Below are 17,553 nucleotides of genomic sequence, written 5' to 3' on the forward strand. Positions count from 1 at the left end.
GACAAATAATAACCTGGTTTACAGGAACTTGAAAGACATTATCCAGGGCCAAATGTGCTACAGAAAGTATCTGCCTATCAGAGGTAAGCTGACACTTGATCAAAGGTCCACATTTTTAAGCATCTTACATAGACACAAGAAATCCTTTTTCAGTGCCCCAGGATTACACCTTCTTTTTCCCCCATTCCAGGTGCCTTTAAACACAGAAGGTAAGCATCTACAATAGTGGGATAGAGATGGATAAAGCAGTATCAGTCTGGAGTGAATCTCTTCACCACCACAATCTTCTCTCTCTCTAATGAGAAAATTCTCACATCTTTTCTGAAGAGCTCTCTTCAGCTTCTGCCATCACTCACAAACACAGATGGATCTGAGCTTTCAAGGAGCTTTGGCATTGGTTCCCTTTAAGTCAGCAAATGAAACCTCTGAAGACATAGATCTAAGATATCAACTAGAGCAGGGTTTCTCCATGGGTGAACTTTGGGATCCACTGACTTACCTATGAAACAGAGCCACCTGGGGTCACTCCCAGTGTCTTAGAATACCTTCCACCTTTCCTTAGGCTAGAACCCTAGGCCTGCATCAGAATGTCATAGAGAACTTGTCAGAAATGAAGACTCCATGTCCTCATTCTCACATATTGGATATATTAGTTCTGCATTTATTAAAAGAACAGAGTAGAACCGAGTAGAATAGAAAATATAAAAATGCATCCCAAGTAGTAAGGTTAAGAATGGTTCTTGGAGGGGCACCTGGATGACTCAGTCAGTTAAGCGTCTGCCTTTGGCTCAATGTCAGGCTCCCCGCTCAGTGGGGAGACTGCTTCTCCCTCTCCCTTCCCCCCCCCCCCGCTCTCTCTCTCGCTCAAATAAATAAAATCTTAAAAAACAAAAAAAGAATGGTTCCTGGAGATTATATTTCTGTAAGTCAGTGTGTGTGTGTGTGTGCATGTATGTGTGTGCACAACTCCTCTGTAAGGTCCTCCCTGACCTCCATCCCTAGAGCTCATCCTGACCTCTTCTGAACTACCTTTGGCTGTTTTTGTTGCACTTGCCACTCTGACTGTAACATATTTGTTAACATGTCTGTTTTGCCTAATAAACTGAGGTTATGAGTTACATTCATTTCTGTACCCAGTCCAATACCTGAAACATAATATTCACTAAATTGGTCATTCAGAAATAAATCAACAATCATCAGTGGATGCTAAAACTAATGGGTAACAGTCTGATGACAAACAGAATATTTATGTGGTGTACTGTGGTTATGTTATATGTTGTTATGTTATGTTATGATGTCATGTTATGTTATGTTATATATTGCCCTTATTTTTAAGAAATACATATTGAAGTACTTGAAGGAAGGAGGGAGAAAGAATATATAATTCTTCTGTAAATCTAAAATTATTTCAAAACCAAAGTTTAAAAATGAATGAATAAATGAATTAACAAATATTATTAAGAAGAGAGAGTAATGGTCTTATGGTTACCTGGTCATAGAGACAACCAGTCTACATTTATATAATTCCACTCAGTTAGTTTAGCTGCGTTAGGATGAAAATCACAAGCCAAGAGTGAAGTCCAGACCTGCCCTGTCCATAAAACATGAAAATAGGGGGCCTTGGCTATGCCTATGTGTACCACCAGTCCGTCTCATTTAGCTGAACTGATGAATCACTAAGTAGTTATGAACTGGTAACCAGGCCATGCAATTTAAAGGTCTAAATGGTCTGAATCACCACTGGCCATGTGAACGAACATACCACCTGCCTCAGCCTCTAGCCAGGCACATAAGTAGCACCATGCTGGCCCAACCACACCAGATGTTTCCCCTCTCAACTTCCTTTCTCTAGAGTAGAAAATCCCCACCAGCAAGCTCATTTAGAAAGAATTCCCTTGCAAAATTTCTAAACAAGTTTATGTACATGTGCTTTATTATTGCATCAAACTGTATGAGGACAAGGCTTGGTTTGGTGCTCGCAGATATTTTATTGGCACAATACTGCAGGACTGAGGGTTCTGATTCAAATGGCCAGATGTTTCAAACACTAATAGTTTCAGCCAATGTGGGTTTTATTCAGTGATTTTACTAGGGTCTGACCAAACCACATAAATCAAGTGTTCTATCACCATCGGACAAACCTAACTACCCAGTGCCGGTATCTTTTCTTGGCCTGGGATGACTGCAAAAAGACAGCTTCAGGGTGGTAGGAACAGATGAGCCTTTGGCAATGATACCATCTTTGTGAAGCAGAGAGACATGTGTCTGCACAACTGCTGGCTGGCTCTAATATGCAGGAGGGAATGAGGAAAGAAAGGTGGGAGGAAAAGGTGGTGGTATATCCTTTCTTCACCACAGCTTAGGGAAAAGATGCCCCTGATTAGAGGTAGCCCCAAGCCCTGTATTCTGCTCACCACATTGAAAACTTTCTTTTCCTTTTTACCCTGCAGCTCTTAATTCTCTGCCTCTATTTTCTATGTCCCTGGACAATCGGTAGTCCCTGGAGAATTTGGGGTCAAACATGGTCATTCATAGCAACATCCACAATAAAATGTTATGGTATGATGATCTTCAACCCTAATTTTAATTTCTCTCCTAAGATATGGTATTTTCTGAAAACAAAGAGATATACAAGGAAGAGACAAAGGGATATAGGGAAGAAATTAAAATGAGATTTAAAAATTCCTAGACACCAATCCCAACTGAATCATAGTGAGCTGGGTGACATTAAGCTAATTCCATAACTTGTCTTCTTAACTACAAAATGACAATTAGGACTTGATAACCTATAAGGTCACTTGTAGGTCCAAAATTCAGTGCTCCTAAGTAAAAGTTCCCTTTTGTATAAATAACCCATTCAGGAGACTGAATAAACCAAATTGACCATGTTCTCCCAGATACTTCATATTCAAGGTCACTCTTCAGAGTGTCCTCAGACCTAGGATCTAGTCCTGTATGTAATATTCACAATGTGTTTATGTGTGAATAAATATACATATACATATACACACACATCTATATACTATATAATATATATGTAATACACACACACACACAACATATTTATGTAAAAGAGGCCATTTTAAAAACATTGCAAAGGTCACATTTACACAAAATATATAGGACATCTCTGTAAGCATACTGACAAGTATCAGAGATAGGCCACCACAGGATTAGCAAAAATATCCAGAATGGGAGGACAAGAAGCTTCAAGGAAAGCATCCTCGAAGGCATTTACATGCAGACCACACCTGCTGTGCATATTAAATGAGAACTCAGACACATGAGATGGTGCTAATGTAGATAAAATATGGATAAGGAGAGACCAGATACCAGCTCGATGAATAAAATTGAGACATTGGGAAAATGAAACACAGCCCTTCAAGCCAAGTGGCCAACATCAATATCCAATTCGGAAAAGTTTGGGAAGGTGATGTGCAGACTACCAGAGTAGAAACTCAGAATGACTTTAAGAATCTGTTACTTGCTGTATACCCATACGCAGGGTTGCAGTTCCTACTAGGTGAACCTATGTGGTGGGGCAGCCTATTGGAAACTGTAGGTCAAACACCTGGGTCCCAGACTTGGCTCTACAATTACCTACAAGTGTATTACTTACTTTTCTGCCCATATCTCTTGCCACAAAAATCAAGACACTATCAGCTCTACTTTCCTCCCAGAGTTGTCAGAAAGGCTAAACAAGAGAACAAATGTGAAATCCCTTTGGAGAAATGTATTATCCACAATGTATGCAAATGCAAATGATTATTATTTTTATTGAATCACTAGGATCTAGTTAAACCGTATTATTCAGAGAGGACTTCAGAATGTAGGCAACTCTCTCATCCAAAAGAAGTTTTGGCAGGAAGCATCTTATGTCAGTAACTAGAATCCCCAGTGAGTATTTGCTATTTTCACTTCCAAGTATACAGTTCATTTTCAGCCCCTTTGGTTCCATGGCCTTCATGACATAAGGGAGTATTGTCTTATCATCAATTATGGCTCTCTCTGATCCTGACTTCAAAGGACAGTGAGACCCCTTCCTTGCATAAACCTCTCTGATCAAATCCCTCAAGATTTCCCCACCGATGACCATTTTTGCCAGGGCCCCTCTGTCCTTCTGTACTCCCAGTGTCTCTTATATTCCCTTGTCCATCTACCCTCACCCTGAATGGGTCTCATGAACAGTGACTTCCATCTTTTACCTGCCACCACCCTGGTGCAGGTGTCTAGAGTCACCACCCCTGGCACATGACACCAGCTTTCAACGTCTTGTCTCTGCCTGCAGTCTCTAATATGTTCAACTTAAGTCTACTACCAGATCATCTTTTTAAGGTGCTTTTATCACATCATCCCTTTCTGTTTTGCTTTTATTTTCAAACTAAAAAAAGAAACACAATTTCTTCATACATTTTTTATTATCAATTTGAAAATATGTAAAGAGAAAAAAAACCAAGATCATTCTTGCTCTTGCCCTTAGGGTAAGCAAGAGGCATAACTCAGAGAAGGTAGTCTTACACATGCTAAGTTAAATGAGTCCTGGTTGTAGCTTTCTACTGTAGGTTTAGAAGGACAGAACCTGTGGAGGAATAAAGATTTTGGATTTCCCTTAGACCTGTGGCTTCCAAACTGCATTCCTTAAGGCAGTGGTGCCACATGCAAATGCTTTAGTTACCAAAGAGGGGCTCAGGTGTTTCAGGGGCCTCTTGACCTCTTCAATCAGAGTACCTCCACTCTTCCCTATTTCCCACACAGAGTTTTCAGGTAAATTATCATTGGAAGTGAAAGACCTGTTGCAAAAAAAAAAAAAAAAAAAAAGTTTGAAACCATTCCTCAGAGACTATCTTCCTTAAATATCTCTTCTTTTCAGATTGGATTCTGATAAGTGCTAGAGAGCTGACAATTTGAGGTTATTTTCTCTGACAAGAGTCTGGAAGGCAGATGGTCTATGTTATTGATTGAGCAAAGATTGATACGTTTTAAATACAAGGCAAAGAAGTGGTTGGTTTGATATTCTGTTATGAAGTCTTCAAAACTATAGTGTGACATCCCTGGGGGAAGGGATGGTGTCACATGTCTTGTGCATACCCCATAATCATCCAAAACAGTGTCTTGAATTTAATAAGTGCCCATGATCATTGTGAACTGTACTGAATCCATTTTGGCCAGCATGTTTCCTTTTGCCTCAGTTTCTCATCTGAGTTTATGCCTGTGTGTCTTTTTAGAGCCTTTAATATCAAAGGTAGATCCACGTGTCCTAGGACATCTTATAAATTTCCCAACAGAATGCCAGGTAAGATTTGAAATATTTGCAGACTCCTCCCCTCGTCTACTTTCTCCTGGCTCTGTAGGTGTCTGGCCTGAAGTGTTCCACCAAAAACTACTCTGCTGTAACAGCCCACTTCACCTCTGTCAGAGAAGCAGCTCATCTGGTTCCAACCCCTATGGAACTACCTTCCTTTATACTCACCCTACACTGAGGGCCAATATGTAAAATTTCTCCTTTCTTTCTCACTTTATCAAAACAGCCATCCTGTGCCTCAGGCCTACATTTAATCCAGTTGATCTAATATTAGAATTAACAATCTATGGCCTATGATGAATCATCATGCTTTTATTCCATGATACACATTTTCATTTTGATAGAGGCTGATAATGACTAACCCAAGTAATAAGGGGTAATACTTTGAGGTTATAAGAGCCTTCAAATCAGAATAAGTAGGTGATATCATAATCAACTCATCTGCCTGGGTCTTATTATATAGGTATAAGAAAATAAGTTGCACACTCATCCCTCCATGAAAGTCAGAAGAAATAAAAGTATCTTCTTTCCCATAGCCACACTATATACCCAGCATCCTCTAGATTTGACCTAACTCACTGAGCAAAGTGAAAGCCTCCCATTGGCACAGACATTCTTCAAACAGTGTGAATCCATTATTTTACACAAGTAATTGCTGAGTATCTGCTATGGTTCAGACACCGACACCATGCTAAATAGTGGGGTTATGAACAGAACGAAGTCTAGTGGAAGAGGCAGACATTAAAAAGGCAGTTACAATAAAGTATATTAAGGGATCTTATAGCGAAAGAACAGGAAGTCCAGAGCAAGAACATCCATCCTAGGTTAGCATACCCATAGCAGAGGTTTATTATACCTTTCCTCTCTCTGTCCTCAACTTCATTACCACTTTCCCCTTTATATCCATCTCCTGTTCCATCTTCCACAAAGACTGAGGTTCATCACCATAGACACTGGTAACATGTGCCTCCTTCTGTGTGTTGAAGACAGTCCCTAGTGTCTAAAGATTTTTTTTAGTTATCTACTGCCTAATTTGTTAACTTTAATGATGGTAATGGTAGAAAAGATGTATCTAAAGCATACAAGATTCCAATGTTATTCTCAGTGAGCTATAGTCCCCACCACAAAGAGGAAACACTCCAAGAGTCATGCTAAGGAGCTTAATCTGTACAAAGACATTTTACTCTTTCCCATTAGAATGCTCTTTTCACCATTCATCAAAGCCTGATTCCAAGCCCTCAGCCTTTCCCTCTGCAATCTAAATCCAGGTACAGTTCAGGTATGCAGTATCTGGGGCACAGGGAAAACCAACTAGAGCCATCATATTGGATATACTGGACATGGATCTTCCAGTTGGAAGACTGAAATAGGAGGAGGGGAGATCTTCTCTTCACTTATTTTCAGATGATACATTTTATGCTGGAGATATCTTTTCTTGATATGCCCTTAGCCTAAGAGGGCCACTTAGAGACTGGGGTCAGACCCAAAAAGACCCAAAAGAGGAAACATCTAACAGGCTTCTTAAGGGATGATTCCACTCTGGGTTTTAAGTGAGAAGGATCAAATGGGAGGAAATTCAAAGTTCGTAAGTGGTTCAGCACCCCCTAACCAGAGCAGAAGTTCAACCAGCATTTGGTATAGAAACTGGGGAAGATAGGAATTCTTATTTGTCTAAAGTGGTCTGTCCTGTCTTTTTCTTTTAGCACCTCAAGGTGGCTGGATAATGATTTGACATTTAAAGATTCTAGACATTGGTATCCTTTAAGAAAGTGGACCAAGGAACTAAAGGGAGGAAGTGAGGACAGAAGTGGAAAACATCGGACACGGAAAGTAGTGAGTAGGAAGAGGTGTTGTTAGTGTCATGTGACATGTCCTCTCCCCTCCAATATCCAAGAGTCAGTTCTCTAGCCCTCCGGAGCTTTACTCTGCTTCATGCAAGGCACTGTGGTAAGCAACAGGAATACAAAGATTTAAAACAAAAAGTCCAAAAACCAGAAACCACATGACTCTTGCTATCCAAAAGGTTATAGCATGGTAGGAGAGAGAAATACACAAACAAGTAATTGCAAAGTGGCATTATAATGACAAGAGAAGTGTAAATCAGGTGCTTTGAGTCACAAATGATCATTTCTGCTTGGATAGGGTGTTAGGTATCTTCTATTTGCCCTTTCAGATCCACTCCTCCATCTCCATCCTGCTCTGTGCCCCAGGATGATCTGACCAGTATGATCTGTATGAAAGCCTTCCTCACCCTCTCCTGTCCTGCTCCCACTGGTTTCAGCCAGTGGTGAATGGTGGCAGGAAACTGAACAGAGGGAAGAGAGTACATTAGGGCATTTGTTCCCTTAGTTCCCTTCTTGCAAAGGGAGGACTGTGGAATGGCTGCATCTCTCAAACAGCCCTCTTTGTCTCTGCATTCTGGTAACACTTCTCTTCCCCAGGGAGGAGGCAGATGACAGCCCCCCATTTTAGCCTCAGGGGACTTACTACCCTGTTCTGTGTGATTCTCCCACATCCCACCCATATCTCTGTAAATATTCTCTTTATTAAACTCTCCTCAAGTTACCCCTTTGAATGAGCTATTTCCTGCCAGAAGGTGACTGACACAGGTGATTCAAGAAAGAATTCATAGAGAGAGGAGTTGAAGGGCTTTGACAGGGAGATTAGAGGAAAAAAGAAAATCCAGTTGCAGGAAGAACACATGCAAAGGCAGGAAGAAAAACTGTAAGGCATACTTAATGAATCACTCATAGTTATGTATGCCTGATGCATAGGATACATGTGAGAGAACAGAAAGAAAGACAACTGGAGAGGAGGATGGGGCCAGAGACAGGCCTTCAGCACCATGTGAGGAAGTTTGGAATTGGTCTTAGAGCCACAAGAGTATAAGACATGATCAGTTTTAATCTCAGATGAATATATGAGACCAAAGGCAGGAAGACCCAATGATAGGCTACTACAGAAGTCCAGATAAGTGATGTTTTGAAATATGCTGTAAAAATGGCGACTCTTCTTGATTAAGAATCTCCATCTATCCGTACAACCATAGAGTAAGAAAGGGAAAAATGGCGGGGGCGGGGGGGGGGAGCTGAGATGGAAATAACAGTGAACAATTAGGAGGAAAGATTAAAAACAAGGAGAAGTGTGGGCTGACTTCCAGATTTCTCACAAGGGAAAATGGTGACATCATGAAGACTGGGAATCTAAGAAGAGGAGGAGATTTAGGGAGGAAAATGGATAGTTCCATTTTTCTCTTTCTGCCAGGAGGTAAAGCTGGGACAAGAATAAGACCAGCCTAGAAACAATACACACCAGTTTATATTTAATAGCATAGGGAAAATGACCTACCAGTTGACTCAGCTTCAGTAAATGATCATTCTTTGACCAGGCAAGACCATCAGAAAAGGGGTATGGTTCTCATGGTCAGCTCAGAGGTCCTTCATACAGCCTGGCTCCCTCAAGAACATCATACTACCCCCCATGCCAATTCCTAATGTTCCCAGTATGAATTCTATGCCCATGTGTGTGAAACCACCTTTTAAAGTTAAGACTTTAAACTGTGAGTCTGTGGGGACAGTAATAGCAAAATAGGAGGGAAAATGTTTTCATTTTCCATCTGAAAATTATATTTTCACTTGTAAGATGTGACACATTTAACTTTAATGAATTGGAAACTGAAGTGTTTTTTAATCCATTTCTTACTATGATGGTATGCTGAAAGACAGGCAAGTGACAAAGGGCAGAAGAAACAGAGAAGGTGATTGTGAGAATTGTTACTCCCATCCTCCAGCCTCCATCCCACAAAGGAGATGGTTATTTTTTAAATCCATAAGTTGACTCAAATTTTTGCCATTTCATTCCTCCCAAAAGAATGAAGCATGAAGTTCTGAATAGCTAAGAATTTGGCCTTGATATGCAAAGAGTTTCTTGATTTGATTTGGCCAGAAAATCATTTCAGAAGCACAATAATGGACCAAGTCTAGACTCTGTCTTTGGAGAGAAGCCAGCAATCTATAAATGGCAGTTCACATGCAGCTGAATAACAGCATGCCTGTTCCTAGAGTAAGATGGAATTCTCCAATTTGCTGCTTCCATTAGGCATGCAACTCTTTCCAAATTTAGATTAAGAATGGGTAATACTCCAAAATTATATATGTCATGGCCAAATCAAAGAAACAAACAAACAAAAAGGATGAAGGACATGGCATATTTTTCTCCCTTATTCTTCATTCAATACCTGCTTTTTTAAAGATTTTATTTATTTATTTGTCAGAGAGAGAGAGAGCACAATCAGGGGGAAGGCAGAGGGAGAAGCAGGCTCCCTGCTGAGCAAGGAGCCCAAAGCAGTACTCTATTCCAGGACCCTGGAATCATGACCTGAGCCAAAGGGAGATGTTTCATAAACTGAGCCACCCATGCGTCCCTCAATACTTGCTTTCTTTAACTCTTTTACTCTTCCTCATCACTCACAACCTGACAGTCTAACTCCTAGTCACACCTCAAAGCCCAGCAGAGTAGTTGGAACCTATGTCAACCTAAATCAGAATGAAGCCTACCTCTGCTCTGGAACTATATATCTCCTTCCATTAATCCTTTCATCACGCAGAACGAATCCACCATTTGCAAGCCTGCCTCCTCTACTAGATCATGGTTTCTTTGAGGCAGAAAGCATGTCTTTTTTTTTTTATTTTATTATGTTATGTTACTCACCATACATTACATCATTAGTTTTTGATGTAGTGTTCCATGATTCATTGTTTGCGTATAACACCCAGTGCTCCATGCAGTTTGTGCCCCCTTTAATGCCCATCACCAGGCTAACCCATCCCCCCCCCCCCCCCCTCTAGAACCCAAAGCATGTCTTATTCATCATTGTCTTCTTAGTGGCTGGACCAGGGTCTGGCACCTACTAGGTGTTCAGGGAGGGTGTACTGAATTTAGGGCAGGCCCTGTGCTATAGGGCCAGACACAAATGGAAAAAGGAGAAAGACTGAGTATGTTGTGAAGGGCAATTTCTAAGCTCCCTATATGCATTCACTCATTTAATCCTCACAACAGCCTTAAGAAAATATTAAGATCCTGATTTACCAATGAGGAAACTGAAACATAGATTGGAAACCGGGAAGTTTGAGTCTAAAGTCTATCCCCTTAATCTCTACGCCATACTGCTTCTCAGTAAAGCTAGTACAGGCATTTGTGTAACACATTATACTTTAGTCTTTGTTCCCTCCTGAGCTCCCTACCACTCATTTAGACAAAGAATTATTTTCCTCTGGAGTCCATCTTATGGCCCATTCCCCCAGCATGCCTTGAGGGCTATCTAACCTTGCTTGGCAGGCTGGGGCCAGATAAGCACACAAAGCTGTGCCTGGGACTCTGGTGAGGCTGCTGGAATGCACTTATCTCAATCCCCGCCACTCACTTGGCCTCCTCCTGAGAGCCAGACATACACACAACTCCTTAGCCAGTGCTTGCTTGTTGAGGGGTATTGACAACATTATCCATTAAAGACAGAGGAGGTAGTAATGTGTGGCATTAAAAGCCAGTGGGCTTTAATATAAATCTGAGTTGAAAAACATCACAGTGCAGCAGAAAAATCATTCATCTTGGAACATCTATATTAATGAATTCAATCACATTTATTCCACCCTATCAGATATATGTATGATTCAGTATGCAAATTAAATACTTAGATAATGTTGTCTGTGGAGATTATTGTGTTTGCTTAATAAATTAGTATTTTCTAAAACAGTGTAAAAAAGGACAATTATAAAAAGGAATGCAGCATAATCAATGTATGAGGCATAACCTCTCTTTAACAATTTGTCACCAGTTTCCACAAAAGTCATTCAAAAAAATTAAAAAAAAAAAAAAAAAGTCTGCATAGGTTTTAACATCAGAATTAGATTCCTGAGGATTAACATATCTTTTCATATTTAACTAATATTGGACACATAGCCACTATTTGTTTTCAGCTTCAAAATCAAGAATGGTGCCAAAATGATGATAAAACCAAGAGAAGGCAATGAACAACACAAAGGATCAAAGTTGATGTAATCTCTCCCTTTCTGAGCAATGACTTGTGTTTTTGTGAACTTTTTAATGAAAATAAATCCCTCGGGTCAGACTGACCTTCTCCAGATGGTGCCTGGAGCGGGGAGATGTGTCCACCAACTCCAGCTTCGGTTCCGGAGAGACACAAATACAACCAGCTTAACTCCAGCCAGGCCAGTAAATGTGCTGACAGCTGGATAATCCCCAAAATTACAGTCCTAACAGAATATTCAGGTTCACCACTAGCACCTTCCCATAGTACTCTGATCAGAACAATCAGCTCCACTCCTTGCTAACAAACCATCACTGTCCTTGTTCAGCCCTTGTCATTTATCAACTGGATGGCTACAAGCCCTGCAACTTGTCTTGCTGCTCCAATTCCACACCCCTCTGGGCCATTTGCCTCACTGCTTCCAGAGTGATCTTTCTGAGATATAAATCTGGCCATGTGGGTCTTCCTTTAAAAATCCTGCAGCAGCTCCCTCACTCCAAGGAGCACAGCCAAACTTTGAGACATGACCTCCAAAGCTCTGGAGAACCTAACCTCTCCAGAAACATTTTTGTGCTTTCCAAACACAAACTCCTAGCTCTAGGTATCTTGCTTACATTTCCTCAAATGAGGTTTTGCTAATGGCATCTGCTTTATCTCAAAAATTTTCCTCTACACCCTACTCCTTCCTCTCAAGATGGCTAAAGCTTCTAGTATATATTAGCAGAGTCAGTTCAAACATTTCTTCGGCTGAATCTCTCAGACTGGAGTGGGGGATATTCCTCTGTGTCTCTCACCTGAATTTACTTATTGCCTTGTATATAACTCTAATATTTATCCTACCTTATTCTTTCAGCTAGCTGACTAATATTTACAGAGCAATTGATTATTACAGACCATATTCTGTGCTCACAGTTAATGTTCTCTCAATAAATAAGAGTCCCTCTCTCAGGAAGCATTTACTGAGAGAGACAGCAAGTATACAACCATTGCAATACCACATGGTAAGTGCTACTTTAAAAATTGCATGAGGGAAAACTAACCCTGACTTGGGGGGTTGGAAGGAGAAGATAGATGAGGAAAAAGTTCTTGGTGGAGGAACTTGAGGTATGAAGTACAAGTAGCAATAGATTAGATAAAAAGAATGGAAGGGGAGTGAGAAGAGCCAAGGGAAAGATCTGGAGGTGAGAGGGGAAGAAAACCAGGACCAGGGAAACAGGGGAAGAAAGCTCAAGGGCTCCATTTTGGACTTCTTTTGCCTGGAATGGCTCTGATACTTAGGTAGTCAGATACTTGAATCTAAACTGGAAGAAGAGTTCTAGGCTAGAGATATAAATGTGGAATTCATTAGCATAAATACGATATTTCAATTTCATAGGCTGTGATAAAGTGACTAGGGGAAAAAGAAAAGATAGCCTAGGACCAGACATAATGTACTATTATCTTTTTTATACATTGCTAGATTTATTTTTGAATTCCTTTGGTGAGGATTTTCTTCCATGTGCCCATGTGTGACTAGTCTGCAATTTTCCTTATTTATACTCCCCTAGTTTGGTGTCAGATTCAAAGTGTCCAGTGTTTCCACCAGTTCTAGAAAATTCTCATCTATTATTACTTTGAACATCACCTCTCCACCATTCTTAAATTTTCTCCTTCTGAAACTTCAATTAGGTATATGCAGGGTTTTATTTCATACTGTCCTGTGTCTTTTAACATGTTTCATAGTTTTCATCCTGTGTCTCTAATACTACATTTGGAGTAATTTCTTCAGATCTGTTTTCTGAAATGTTCATTTGCTCTCCATTTATATCCACTCTGCTATTTGGGCTATATATAAAGTTTTAAAATTTCAATTACTCTTAATTTTGTTTCTAAGTATTCTGTTTTCTTTTTCGTAAATCTTCCTGGTTTTATGTACCTTCATTTTTCATCCCTCTCTTGTCTTTCTTTAAATACATGAAACATATATGTGGTATATTCTCTGATTATTGTAATATTTGTATTCTTTGTAGGTCTGACTCTGCAGTTTGTTATTTCCACTGACTCTCACTCATGGTGGCCTTTTCCCTTGTATATTTGGTGGGTTTTTTTCTTTTTTTACTGTAAGCTTCAGTTCCCTGAAATTGTATCTAGAAAAATTTTGGGACCTGAGTCTTAAATGTGTAATTCCAGAGAGGATTTTCATTTGTCAGGCTCTTCTGGGCACTGTCAACTTGAGGATACATATATGTAATGTGTTTGTGTGCTTTGTGTTTTACTTTTCACATTAATTGCACAAGTGGCATGAATTCCATCTTCAGACATGAAGGGGGTGGGCATTTGAGATAGGAGTTCTTAGTAGAACTTTCTTTTACTTTTCATTCCACAAAGAACCAAGGCAGAGGCAGACAACTCTTCTGTAGGGAAGATTATGTTCTAGTTTACCTACTGAATGGGGTGATCTTTGAGGATCAAAGCTTTGTGTAGGAGTTTTTATTCCAACCTCCTATCCTACTCAGACCCCAAACTTTATCATCTGCACACTGTGCATCCTCATGGTGTCTAAAAACCCAGGCTCCAGGATATCAGAGCTCTGAGCTCTCATTTAATATGCACAGCCAGGTGTAGTCTGCGTGAATGATACTTTTGACCAGGTCTTTCTAGAAGCACACGCCCTCAGGACAATCACCAACTCTAATTCTTACTTACTCTTTTAGAATAGCAAGTTCTTGTCATTAATAGTCTTTGATTGCTCTCCTTAATTTAATGCCAGCTCAATCTTGCTTTACAAATACATGTTGAAGTATTTTATCCAGCAGTTTATCTGTTCTATATTTAGAGGGGTTTATCTGCCCATCTAGTATCATATTGCTGAAGGTGAAATCTATTCCTTTATAATCTAATTTTTACAATACATTTCTGAACCATCCATCAGTCTGGCCTTGCAGTTAATCTGAATTCAACAGGCCATTTCTCCACTTACAGGAAAACTGTGAAGTGCCTCAGAGGAGCACAAGCATTTCTTAGACCACTTAAGGGGGCTGGGGAGAACCAGCTTCATGCCTCCCAGCCCCTCCCCACCAGCTGGACTGGCACTCTGCCTAATGCCAATGAGTCTGCATGCTGCCACTGTTGCTCCTCACCCTGTCATTCCAACACCACCCCAACAGCAGAGTTCTGCTTGGCTTAGGTATACACTGAGTATTTTTAAGTAGCATTAAAACCAAACAGTTGTAGTATTTTCAAAGATTAATTATCACTCACTTTTAAAAAGTCAATTTTTTTAAACTAGGGATGCAAATGAGAAAACAAATGAAAAATGGATTTCCAGAAGAACCACATTTCCTGCTATTCAGCAGGAATCATCTCCAAACACTGATTAAAATATTGGGATTGCTTCATATCTTGTTAATCTCCAGTGAAGAGGCAAGGTCATTTAAAATTAGCAGAAACCCTGTGATATGGGAGGAAAACCAGAGCAAAGCATTTATAAATGTTAACTTACTAAACAGATTTTTACCAGGTCAGTTCTGGTTGGCAGTAGAGCAGCCAACAACTTATGGAAGGAAATCTGAATGAGGCCAGGAGGATCTATGTTACTTCCTGCCAGTTCCTCTAGTAACCAGTCATTAGAGCATAAAAATTCCACCATCACTTTGGGTTAAGCCTCTCTCTGTCTCTCTCTCCTTTGTGAAATTTAGTTTATCCCTTCCTAACTCACCTTCTACTGAAGAGCAGATTATGCAAAATCCAGGGGAAATGGGTTGTTGTGTTAGTCACCTGGGCTGCCATACAAAATACTATAGACTGGGTGACTTTAGACATTTCTTTCTCACAGTTTTGGAGGCTGGGAAGTCCAAGGTCAAGGTGCTAACCTATTTGGTTCTTGATGAGAGCTCTCTTCCTGGCTTGCAGAAGGCTGCCTTCTCATCATGTCCCCACCTGGTAGAGAGACAGAGCAAGCTTTCTAGTGTCCCTTCCAATAAGGGCATAAATCCCATCATGAGGGTCTAACCCTCATAACCTCATCTAACCCTAATTACCTTCCAAAGGCCCTATCACCTTAAAGGTTAGGACTTAAACATATGAATTTTAGGGAGACACAGCCATTCAGTTCATAACAGTTGCTCATTACACTGGGACTTTGTATACTTTGCATACTGGGACTTTAGTGGTAAACAGTAGAGCAGGAAAGGAGTTCTAACGTCTATGGAATATGGAAGAGGGGAGATTACACAACTGTGGATCTGTGTCCTGGGAAGTAGGGAGAAGTTAGCAGTTTAGATTATACTGTCCAAGAAGAATGATGAACTTGAGTTGAACTAGAGGTGGGTCCACACCAATGGGGATCTGATTCAAGGGGTGAAACATAGCCACAGAAGTCCCCTCATGGTTGATCACATGGAGTCAGAAAGGGGGCAGTGGTTGTTCACATAGCTTGGAACAGAATGACAGCCAGGTGCATACAAAGCATGCACCAGAGGACAAGCACCAAGAAGAATGCCAGTGCCCCCAGCCAAGTCATGGGCCCAGACCAAGACAGCTTCCCTTTCTTGGCTAAGATAGAGTCACAAATTCCTGGGGCTACTCTTCTCTAGGTACCACATACCCCTAAGCTCAGCTGAGCAAGATGGAGATGGCAGAACCAGACTTAAGGTTTGTAAGACCCAGAGATGCTGGGTAAATGGCAAAAAGGAAAGAGTGGCAAGAGGGAAGAGGGGGCACAAGAAGCTAGTAACCAACACATTCCACCTGCTTTTCCATTTTCCCTCTGACTGATCTCAACTTCATACTTACTCTCTAATTTCCCATTCACTCAAAATTGATTGGGTATGGGCCAGAAGTTTACTGCCCATTTATTATTGGTATACCATGGAGACCCAGAACCCAATTCACTTCCTCTCATGTGGAGCAGATGTGCTGTCAGAAAGCTAGCAAGTAATAAGACCCAGGGGTTTTCTGTGACTACCATGTGTAGCCCAGGGGGCTGGAACAGGGTGCTATTCAGGCTGGGATTGGCTAAGAGCAAGGCCAGACCACCTTTGAACTCCTGTCCTGTGGAGCATTGCCCAAAATTTCAGATTAACCAACATAGTTGCTTTTCTTTGCCTGTTCAGCAATTCCTCCTGAACTGTTCAGTAGGGTTGTGTTCCCAACCCCTTCCCATTTTAAGCAAATTTTGCACTTCTTTTTCCAGAAGGAATCAGAAAAAAGGTATGAAGATTTATGTTTAATTGAAAGGAAATTACAGATCACTATTTATCTTCAGCTTGAGAATACTTCATTTAGAAACTATGCATCTGCAGGAAGTCTCCCTTGTGTAAAGCTCTTGCTGCAGTCATTCTTACTTCAGTTACTTATTGGCCATGACTGTGAATCTTTTATGTATGATCCCTCACTGCACTGGCACTGAGAAAGCAGACATTCTCTTTCATGCTTCAACTATCCCTTCTTGAGCACTTACTTTATGCCAGGTGCTGGGCTACATGCATTAGCTTTATTGTCTTATTTAAGCCTTAACAACAATCTAATGCAATAAGGACAATATTAACTCCCCATTGCTATATGTATATGTGGAATCTAGGATTCAGAGAGGGTGTTATTTGCCTAAGGTTACACATCTAGTTAGGTCAGTTCCAGGACTCACAGTGAACAAGAAAGATCTCTGCCTTCTAGGCAATCTACTAGAGGAAATCTCTAACAATTTACTAGAGGAAAACAGACTTACAGATAAATATGTGTAACAAAGGGTCATGGGCATTACGTGAAATCCCCTATACTGGATAGAGCAAGGAGTACCAAGGGGTGGAAGTCTAAAGGCATCACAAAGGAGCTGGCTTGAGTTGAGTGATGTTCACATCACTGGGTGGTAAATGGATGTGTGTTGGTGGTGGTTGCCTGTATGTGATGGAAGGTAGTTTGAGATACATGCTGGGAGGACAGGTAATGAAGGAGGAAAAATTTATCCAATCCTTTGATGTTGTCTTCTGACATGATTTTACATAGGAGGACAAAGTTTTGCAATGTTTTGTATATATTTTATATCCACAACTAGATCATAAACTTTACTAGGACATTTCATTTACAATAGTTTCTAGCATGGTTTATAGAAGATACTATGAAATAGTTGCTGGTTTCTTGTTGAAGTACAAAGAGCTGGTGATCATTACTTAGGAAAAGTCTTTCAGGGAAGTAACAAAGTCCCTGTTCCAAAGAGCAGTCCATTTTT

This window comes from Phoca vitulina, unplaced genomic scaffold, assembly GCF_004348235.1.
Source record: "Phoca vitulina isolate PV1807 unplaced genomic scaffold, GSC_HSeal_1.0 scaffold1, whole genome shotgun sequence".
Taxonomy (NCBI): Eukaryota; Metazoa; Chordata; class Mammalia; order Carnivora; family Phocidae; genus Phoca; species Phoca vitulina.